Raw genomic sequence first — 10,354 nt, 5'->3', positions numbered from 1 at the left:
GTAGATGCAAGAAGGAGTCGGTCTACTTGTCGCGGACGTGATGCCTATATACATGATCATGCCTATATATCTTCATAATTATGCACTTTTCTATCAATTGCTCGACAGTAATTTGTTCACCCACTGTAATACTTATGCTATCTTGAGAGAAGTCACTAGTGAAACCTATGGCCCTCGGGTCTATTTTCTATCATATAAGTTTCTGATCTATCTTTATTTTGCAATCTTTACTTTCCAATCTATATCATAAAAATACCAAAAATATTTATCTTATCTTATTATCTCTATCAGATCTCACTTTCGCAAGTGGCCGTGAAGGGATTGACAACCCCTTTATCGCGTTGGTTGAGAGGTTCTTGTTTGTTTGTGTAGGTACGTGGGACTTGCGTGAAGACTCCTACTGGATTGATACCTTGGTTCTCAAAACTGAGTGAAATACTTACACTACTTTGTTGCATCACCCTTTCCTCTTCAAGGGAAAACCAATGCATGCTCAAGAGGTAGCTAGAAGGATTTCTGGCGCTGTTGCCGGGGAGTCTACGCACAAGTCAAGCCATACCAAGTACCCATCACAAACTCTTATCCCTTGCATTACATTATTTGCCATTTGCCTCTCGTTTTCCTCTCGCCCACTTCATCCTTGCCGTTTTATTCGCCCTTCTTCTGTTCGCCTTTTCGTTTGCTTTGTTGTCTTACTTGGCTCGTTTGCTCATTTGGTTGGAATAGTTGTTTATTTATTGCTAAATAGAGAACCTAAGATCTATGGATCCTCATCCGCTTGCCAATCTTTTTAAGAGATCCAATTATGATGAACCAAATTCTAGTAATTTGAGTGCACTAGATTATCTTTATGAGGTTTTGCTTGAAATTCGTGAATCTAAAAATTGTGATGAAGAAATTTATAAAGAGGCTCATGATAGCTCCTTGAATAAAAAGCATGATTGCAATGATTTTATTTTAAATTCTCTTGATGTCAATTGTGTTAGCAATATCCAAAACCCTAAGCTTGGGGATGCTAGTTTTGCTATGTCTACTACTTGTTGCAATGATCATGATTGGGGTGACTCTTCTTATGATCTTGAAAATTTATTTAAGCCCCATGATGAATATGAGATTGATAATAGTGTTTGCAATATTATTGAAAGTGGGTTTGGAAGAGTGTCAACTTTAGATCCCACATATTTGGATTTTGATCAATCTTATGGTATTTTTGATAAAAGTGGGTTTGGGGAGGTCATGACTTTAGTTAATGATAATCCCACTATTTTGGAAGAGTGTCAACTTCACATGCATGTGGATCGTGTTGAGAATATGTTATATGATAGCTATTTTGTTGAATTTGCCTATGATCCTACATGTAATTATTATGAGAGAGGAAAATATGGTCGTAGAAATTTTTATCTTACTAAATTACCTCTCGTCATGTTGAGATTGCTATCGTCTCTTTCTTCTTCCTTGCATATGCTAGTTTTTGCTTTCCTTGCAAATTTGTTTGCTTATAATATGCCGATGCATAGGAAGTATGTTAGACATAGATGTGTTTTGTCACGTGTTTCATGATGCTCTCTTTGCGCTTCAATTCTTGTCTTTCATGTGAGCATCATTAAAATTATTAATGCCTAGCTAAAAGGCTTTAAAGAAAAGCGCTTGTTGGGAGACAACCCAATATTTTTACTTATTGATATTCAATAAATAATTCATCTAGCCTCTGTTTAGATGTGGTTTTATGTTTTAATTAGTGTTTGTGCCAAGTAGAACCTATAGGATCATCTTGGGTGATAGTTAATTTGATTTGCTGAAAAACAGAAACTTTTGCACGCACGAGAATAATTTTAATAAATCACATAAACGAGATTTTTAGTTGATTCTTTTTGCAGTGGATCAATAGACAAATTTACTAGGACTTCCTATTTTTTTAGGATTTTTGTAGTTCCAGAAGTACTAGAAAGTTACAGATTTCTACAGACTGTTATGTTTTTAACATATTCTGTTTTTCTTGTGTTGTTTGCTTATTTTGATGAATCTATGGCTAGTATCGGGGATTATGAACCATAGAGAAGTTGGAATACAGTAGGTTTAACACCAATATAAATAAATAATGAGTTCATTACAGTACCTTAAGTGGTGGTTTTTCTTTCTTGCACTAACGGAGCTCATGAGATTTCCTGTTGAGTTTTGTGTTGTGAAGTTTTCAAGTTTTGGGTAAAGATTTGATGGACTATGGAATAAGGAGTGGCAAGATCCCAAGCTTGGGGATGCCCATGGCACCCCAAGATAATTCAAGGACAACGAAAAGCCTAAGCTTGGGGATGCCCCGGAAGGCATCCCCTCTTTCGTCTTTGTCTATCGGTAACTTTACTTGGAGCTATATTTTTGTTCACCACATGATATGTGTTTTGCTTGGAGCGTCTTGTATGATATGAGTCTTTTCTTTTTAGTTTACCACAATCATCCTTGCTGTACACACCTTTTGGGAGAGACACACATGATTCGGAATTTATTACAATACTCTATGTGCTTCACTTATATCTTTTGAGCTAGAAAGTTTTGCTCTAGTGCTTCACTTATATCTTTTTAGAGCACGACGGTGGCTTTATTTTGTATAAATTATTGATATCTCATGCTTCACTTATATTACTTTGAGAGTCTTTTAGAACAGCATGGTATTTGCTTTGGTTATAAAATTAGTCCTAATATGATGGACATCCAAGTTGGGTATAATAAAAACTATCATAGAAAGTGCATTGAATACTATGAGAAATTTGATGCTTGATAATTGTTTTGAGATATGAGGATGGTAATATTAGTGTCATGCTAGTTGGGTAATTATGAATTTAAAGAATACTTGTGTTAAAGTTTGTGATTCCTGTAGCATGCACGTATGGTGAACCGTTATGTGATGAAGTTGGAGCATGATTTATTTATTTATTGTCTTCCTTATGTGTGGAGGTCGGTATCGCGCGATGTTTAACTCCTACCAACCCTTCCCCTAGGAGCATGCGTTTAGTACTTTGTTTTTATTACTTGTAGATTTTTGCAATAAGTATATGAGTTCTTCATGACTAATGTTGAGTCCATGGATTATACGCACTCTCACACTTCCACCATTGCTAGCCTCTCTTGTGCTGTGCAACTTTCGCCGGTATCATAGACCCACCATATACCTTCCTCAAAACAGCCACCATACCTACCTATTATGGCATTTCCATAGCCGTTCCAAGATATATTGCCATGCGACTTTCCACCGTTCCGTTTATTATGACACGCTCCATCATTGTCATATTACTTTTGCATGATCATGTAGTTGACATTGTATTTGTGGCAAAGCCACCTTGATAATTCTTTCATACATGTCACTCTTGATTCATTGCATATCCCGGTACACCGCCGGAGGCATCCACATAGAGTCATATTTTGTTCTAAGTATTGAGTTGTAATTCTTGAGTTGTAAGAAAATAAAATTGTGATGATCTTCATTATTAGAGCATTGTCCCAAGTGAGGAAAGGATGATGGAGACTATGATTCCCCCACAAGTCGGGATGAGACTCCGGACTTAAAAAAATGAGAGAAAAAGAGAGAACGGACAATGTTACTATCCTTTTACCACACTTGTGCTTCAAAGTAGCACCATGATCTTCATGATAGAGAGTCTCCTATGTTGTCACTTTCATATACTAGTGGGAATTTTTCATTATAGAACTTGGCTTGTATATTCCAATGATGGGCTTCCTCAAAATGCCATTGGTCTTCGTGAGCAAGCATGTTGGATGCACACCCACTTAGTTTCTTTTTGATCTTTCATTCACTTATAGCTCTAGTGCATCTGTTGCATGGCAATCCCTACTCACTCACATTGATATCTATTAATGGGCATCTCCATAGCCCGTTAATACGCCTAGTTGATGTGAGACTATCTTCTCCTTTTTTGTCTTCTCCACAACCACCATTCTATTCCACATATAGTGCTATGTCCATGGCTCATGCTCATGTATTGCGTGAAGATTGAAAAAGTTTGAAAATACTAAAGTATGAAACAATTGCTTGGCTGAACCGGGGTTGTGCATGATTTAAATATATTTTGTGTGATGAAGATAGAGCATAGCAAGACTATATGATTTTGTAGGGATAACTTTCTTTTGCCATGTTATTTTGAGAAGACATGATTACTTTGTTAGTATGCTTGAAGTATTACTATTTTTATGTCGATACACTACAAAAAAATACACTTCCGTGATGATACGTGTTTGTCACAGTAGGTCGCGTTTTTTGTCATGCATGTACATCCATGACGATTTTATGACAGAATCAAGATAGTCATACCTGTGCTGTCATAGAAGTGTTCCATGACATTACCAAAATTATCATCACGGAAGTGTCCACTTCCATGACAATAAATCGCGCATCACAGAAGTGCTTTCGTCAAGGGTGACCGACACGTGGTATCCACCATAACGGAACGTCGTTAAGCTATCAGGTCCGGTTTTGGATCCGATAACCCGTTAACAGCCCGGACCAATGGGGATTTTCCACGTGTAAAATCATCATTGGCCGCAGGAAACACGTGTTGTCTCACCGTTGAGACAGATGTCATCCACTGATTGGACAGGAGGCGCCTATGATAGGTCGACATGTGGCACGGCCTAACAGTGGTCCATTCCGGTGAAAAAGGCCTGCCCAGTAAAAATTAGCAGGCCGGCCCATATAAGGCCTACTTGTGTCAGGTCCATTTAAGCCCACGACCCATACGAGATGTGCCAATTCGACCCATCAACGACCCGTTAAAGATTTGACACCATTGCAGCCCATCGTCAGTTCGAGCCCTTTAACAGCCTGCTATATATTTGGGCTCAATATCGGCCCGATGAGATTTCGGCCTATTAACTGCCCATTTAATGGATGGGCCAATTTTCAGGATGTACATCTTTGGGCCTTTTAGCGACCCATTTAAATCTTGGGCTAATTTCTGGCTCGGTCTGTCTTTCAGCCTGTTGACGGCCCATAAATCTGATGGGCCATTTGTTATCGGACCTGAGTTTCGGCCTTTTAGCGGCCCATTTATGTGTTGGGCCAATTTCTGGCCCGGTGTCACTTTCAGCCTGTTGACGGCCCATAAATCAGTTGGGCCATTTGTAGTCGGACCTGAGTTTTGGCCTTTTAGCGACCCATTTAAGTGTTGGGCCAATTCCCTTCCCTGTGTGGCTTTCGGCCTGTTAACGGACCATAAATGAGTTGGGCCATTTGTAGTCGGACCTTAGTTTTGGCCTTTTAACGGCCCATGCCCTTCATGGTCCAATACCAGCCCAGTTTCTCTTTCGGCCTGCTAAAGGCCCACAACACAGTTGGGCCATTTACAATACAACCTAACTTTCAGCCTCTTAGCGGCCCATGGTCTTCATGGTCCAGTACAAGCCCGCTGTCTCTTTCGGCCTACTAAAGGCCTACAGTACAATTGGGCCATATGTAGCCAAAACTTAGTAACGGCCTGTTAATGGCCCGTGAAATAAATTGGGGCCACCTGTTGCCCGCTTCGATGTCGTCCTGTTAACGACCCAGGAGGTAAGAGGGCCGACCATTAACTTTCGGCCTAGTAACGGCCCATTAACTTAATGGGCCCACTAAAGTTCATACATGTCTTTAGGACAAATTAGATAATTTGAGCCCATTACGACGAGCAATTATGCATAGGACCAAAACCGATCAAGCAAAGGTACGGCATACAGGGAATAACGTTGCACATCCAGCATATATTACAGGAAATTACATCCACTAGGCAATCAAAGATTGATGCCAGTGCAAAGAAATGAGCAGAACCTAACCATCTACAACGTCACAATCTGCAACCTCAGCACAGATGACGCCCATAAGCATGTGGGCAAGTTCTTGCTGCTTTGCTACACTGTCTCTGAAAACATTGATCAGTTGTTGTGTCGCACGACTCTGCACCTCTGATTCATCCACCATTTCCATCATTGCTTCAGCCATTAATTGGTTCACAAACATACATTTATTCCGTTGCATTCGAGACAGAGGATACTGAACAGATTCAGATGGAGATTTTGGCAGGCTTGTATTATTGATAGTGGAGAGTGTCTCGACCACTGCATCATAACATAAATTAGGACGGGAACCAAACAGATTAATCATGAGTTGTTGCCATATTACCTGGCCTAGATTTACTGGAAAGAAACAATGGGGTTGCCTTGCTGTTTTCAGAGTTTGTCTTCTTATCTTCAGCAGCCTGCACAAAATTAACACACTAGCATTGCTTTCATTGGCCAAGTCAGATAATAGGAAAGCAACATTGACACAACAAACATTTGGGCAACTAGCCTACACCAAATTAACACAATATGGCACAACTATCATCAGCCAGGTAAGGTAGTACGAAAGCAACATTGACACAATGAATGAATGGGCAACCAGAGAAGCACTACAATTCAGTAATGTGCGTGATATGAGATAGTACATTCATGCAGCTCAGTATGCAAAACTACCAGGTAGTTTTCCTTACAAAAATCAACATTGGCGCCTTTAACATTTTTCTACAACTAATTTTAGATCAGATAAAGGTTAGATTCACGCCGATTAACAAAATACATGTTGATGTAAAAATATAGTGATATACAACAGGTACTTACATCAGCATTGGAGCACAGAGAATTCCCGCAAGATATTTTCCTCGAATACGATCCCAATGGAGGAAGTCTTCTATCATTTAACCTTATTTTCTAAAAGAGAGATGGGTAAGAAACATGTAGAAAATATGATCAGAATGCTATAAAATTTCATGATGCGAGGAGACGCACACGCTTCTTAGAATGGAGTTGACATTCTTTTACTGGACTGGAGCGGACTAGTTCTTTGGCCACTGGAATCTGCTTATCATCAGTGGGAGTTGGGTTTCTCTATGCTGGAGCAGTATCTATGAAAAATGGAGTTGGTTTATTATCTCCTGGCGTTTGGATCTTTTGCAAAGACCTGGTTTGTAACCCTCCAGATTCTAACATAGCCGTCTTCCCCTTGCATGCCTTATATAGAAGAATGGTGATTCAATTATAAAACATGCTACAACAGAGATGGAATAGGTACTGAAGAATAGAAAGGCGTGACATATTGACATGTATTCCCTCCATCCGGAAATAAATGGATGGGTCTAGGCGTATTTCAGTTCTAGATACATCAGTTTTATCCATTTCTATGACATTTAATCCAGACAGAGAGAGTATGATGTAAGAGCTAGGGATACGACAGGACAACACAGTAAAAAAACACTAAAAAACCCACTGCAGAACCAAAGTATTCAAACCCTCTGATATGAGATAGTACACTCATGCAGCTCAGGATGCAAAACTACTAGGCAATTTTCCTTACAAAAATCAACATTGTGGCCTTTAATCATACATTTTGCTACAACTAAATTTAGATTAGATAAAGGTTGGATTCACGCCGATTAACAAAATACATGCTGATGTAAAAATATAGTGATATACAACAGGTACTTACATCTACATTGGAGCACAGAGAATTCCTGCAAGAATCTTTCCTCATAAACGATACCATTGCAGAAACTCTTCTATCTGTTAAGCTTATTTTCTAAAATAGAGATGGGTAAGAAACATGTAGAAAATATGATCAGCATGCTATAAAATTTCATGATGCAAGGATATGCACACGCTTCTTAGAATTGAGTTGACATATTTTTGTTGGACTGGAGCGGACTAGTTCTTTGGCCATTGGAATCTGCTTATTATCAGTAGGAGTTGGGTTTCTCTGTGCTGGAGCAGTATCTATAAAAACTAGAGTTGGTTTATTATCTCCTGGCGTTTGGATCTTTTGCAAAGGCCTTGTTTGTAACCCTTCAGATTCTAACATAGTCGTCTTCCCCTTGCATGCCTTATATAGAAGAATGGTGCTTTAATTATAAAACATGCGACAACAGAGAAATGGAATAGGTACTGAAGAATAGAAAGGCATGACATATTGACATGTATTCCCTCCATCCGAGAAAAATGGATGGGTCTAGGTGTATTTCAGTTCTAGATACATCCTTTTTTATCCATTTCGGCAACATGTAATCCGGACGGAGGGAGTATGGTGTAAGAGCTAGGGATACGACAGGACAACACAGCAAAAAAACACTACTTGAATGTAAAACTATATGCCAGCGGAATACATACAGAAATAACAAAGGCAACATACACGTGTATGATTGGGAAAATAAGATGGCATTGCAACAGAGCACTAGAACAACACTTCAATGTAAAAAACATGGTATGGCAGACAGATGAAGTACATACTGATGAATAACAATGCATAAGATACTTAGAAGCATGATGTCCAAACTAAGCAGATGGCATTGCGATAGAGTAGAATGACAGTACTTGAATTTGAAAACATGTTATCATGAATGGAATAGGTACTGAAAAACAGGAAGGCATGACATATTTACATGCATGATCAGCATGCTAAGCACATGGCATTGCAACAGAGTAGATACACTCCAGGACATTATATGCATGTTGTACCCATATCACAGGCCAAGTTAGAGCAAGGACCTTGTGGGGTGAAGAGGATTCATCATCTTTCTGCAAGTCTTTTGAAGAACTGCCTTTACATGTTCCATCATATTGGGTATCATTGACATCAAGTTTATTGGCCTTTACATTGCTCCGTGAGGTTCTTGTGGATATATCAGTGTGTGCAATTATATCTGACATGCATGGAAGACAACTAGTAGTTAGATTTATGTAATGAGTGCCTGTAGGAGACGACATAAATAGTAGGACTGGGGTTAACTAGCAGCAACAGGTCTCATAAACTAAAGGGAGAACACAGATGAAAGCTACATAATATGTATCGTTTGTACTCGAGATTAACTAGATGGCACACAAAAGTATTAAAGAACAACATAGGTAATACTAGAAGTGGTATAATACTATAATCACCGGCCTGTGGGATAACATTGGCTGATGGATGATAACTATGGAACAGCGTTACCTAAAGAACAAGTATCTTACCTGAACTACAGAACAACGTGAACTCCTGAACAAGACCCGTAAGAGATCAGCATGAATATATAGTGAAATGTGATGATCTATTTTCCATGCTTAGATGAATAACAAAGCCATAAATGTTGCACACAAGTAAGATGAGGGTACAATCTATCTGGCTGCCATCCATAGGAGTGAGCATCATGTGCTGACTTGTCGATGGCCCTGTAGTTGTTGTGGCTGTCCATGTCGGGCACGCGCATTCGATGCAGGGAACTGTTGAGTGGGGACTATAGCCCCCTTCTGGTGTATGCTTCCCTTGTTGGAGCAGCTGCGGTGAGTCGGAAGACGGTGTGACTGAAGATGCAGATAACGCATAATGTTGAGAACAACATATCTCTTTGATCTGAAGAAATACACTAAGAGATCAACAACAAGGTACGAGAGTGGTCACACGTCTGTTGACTGAAGACTAAATTGGGGTCACACGATTTTATTTTATCTTGGTACTGTCCAATCTACGCCGAATGGCTTGACGGCCGTCTTGTGGCTCCCGGCTGACACTGTTTGGAATCTTCCCCGAAGAGCCAGCGACCAACGGCAGAGCAGCCTGCCTCCGCCGTCCGTGGCCCCGGCGAAAACCCCGCTCCCTGCCCCACCACACTGCCGTGGTTGCGCCGCCCCTGGGCCAATCCACAAGGACTCCCGGTCATCTAGATCCGGCGGCAGCAGTACCTTCAACCCACGCAACTCTAAAAGATAGCCATCTAAGCGCTGCTTCCGCGGCGAACTTGTGGCCCTGCACCCTTACGTTAGACATCAGCCAACCGGTAGCCTAGGAGCTCTGCTGCCTCGAGGGGTGCTGCTTCCCGTTGGGTATCAATTGGCCCGAATAAAAATTTAGACAACTGACGCCTAAATAAAGTGATTTGAGATGATGGTGCAACCTATCTGGCGGCATGGTGAAGTAGGCAGGTCCAGCTGCCGAGTTGTGAGGCCGGCGCGGTTGTGGTGGCGACCGGCGGCAGGGAAAGAGCGATGTCGCGACGGTCGACGGCTACGCGGAAGTTGCGCTAGGACTCTGGACGGATCCGAAGTTGGAGCCGCTCCGGCGCCGTGAACAACGGCAGGGGTGAATCGGCTCCGGTACGGTTCACGCAGCCGTCGTCGAGGCAGCACCAGTAGCACGGAGTAAGAGGCACACGGCCTAGTGCATGACGGCAATTGGACAGCATCTCCGGCATTAGGGAGGAAGGCGGCTGTGAAATTGGTGCGGTGGGGGTGCCACGGAGGTGGGGCTGAGGTTTCGCGGCTCGGGAGAAGGGAGCTTCCCGGGGAGAAGGTGATTTGGCGCCCACGAGGT

This window comes from Triticum aestivum, chromosome 6B, assembly GCF_018294505.1.
Source record: "Triticum aestivum cultivar Chinese Spring chromosome 6B, IWGSC CS RefSeq v2.1, whole genome shotgun sequence".
Classification (NCBI taxonomy): Eukaryota; Viridiplantae; Streptophyta; class Magnoliopsida; order Poales; family Poaceae; genus Triticum; species Triticum aestivum.
Note: the sequence above shows the minus strand (reverse complement) of the source record.